The following is a 936-nucleotide window of genomic DNA, read 5'->3' as shown; positions in this document are numbered from 1 at the left end:
GAAGGGGGGCGGAGGAGAGAGCTGAGGGAGGCGCAAGCGCCGAGCCTAGCGCTGCAAGCCCGGCGGGAGAGCGCGACGCGCAGCTCGGTGCGCGCCCGCAGCGCCTGGGGCCCTCCACGCAGCAACGCGCCTGCCCTCCACGGCCAGCCCCTCCGTTCCCAGAGTCGCCGGGACCCCAGGCCGAAGAGGGCACGTTTGGCATGTGATGTCCTGGGTTCGAATTAGCCTTGATGATGCTCCCAGGCTCCAGGGAGATTTCTTTTGCCCCAAGAGAAGAAAACATCTCTCCTAGAGAGCTTCTGAAGGTCCCTAGTAATTGCTTTAAAAAATTGTTCTCTTCGATAAGTGAATCCTAGGAGAGTAAATTAACCCCATTCACAGAACTGGTCCTTTTGCCTTTTCTTTAAGATTTTCTTTTTTCTTTTTCTTTTTGAGAGGCTGTCTGCTTCTTCAAATGAAGAAAACTGAAGATTCATTCATTCATTTAACAAATATCTGTGACCTACTGTGTGCTAGGTGTTGGGAATGGGCCAAGGAGAACTCACACTGACAAAATTGTGAGGTGGGGTTTGTTTCCGTTCTCTCAAACTTCTGTTTTTTATGGATTTCTTTTCTCACCCCCAGCCTATCTCTTCTCCATTGGTTCACTTTGCCGGAGTTCCCAGTACTGCTCATTCAAAGTTGGACATTTTCCTTTCATCTTTCATACTGATGGTGGAATTTCAGGAATCTGGAGAGGGGAAAAAAAAGTATTTTTTTTTTTTTTTTCTGGCTTCGTCAAATCCTACCACACAGATTGCACTTATCTCTAAAGCCTCCAACTCTAAAGTCAGATTTAATAGTTTGCTTTCAAGGCAGCACTGTCTTCTAAGAAGCAGACTGCCAAATATAATTTCATGAATGAGACAACCTGCAAACTGAGGGGTTTAAGGACTT

This window comes from Galeopterus variegatus, unplaced genomic scaffold, assembly GCF_000696425.1.
Source record: "Galeopterus variegatus unplaced genomic scaffold, G_variegatus-3.0.2 Scaffold665, whole genome shotgun sequence".
NCBI lineage: Eukaryota > Metazoa > Chordata > Mammalia > Dermoptera > Cynocephalidae > Galeopterus > Galeopterus variegatus.
Note: the sequence above shows the minus strand (reverse complement) of the source record.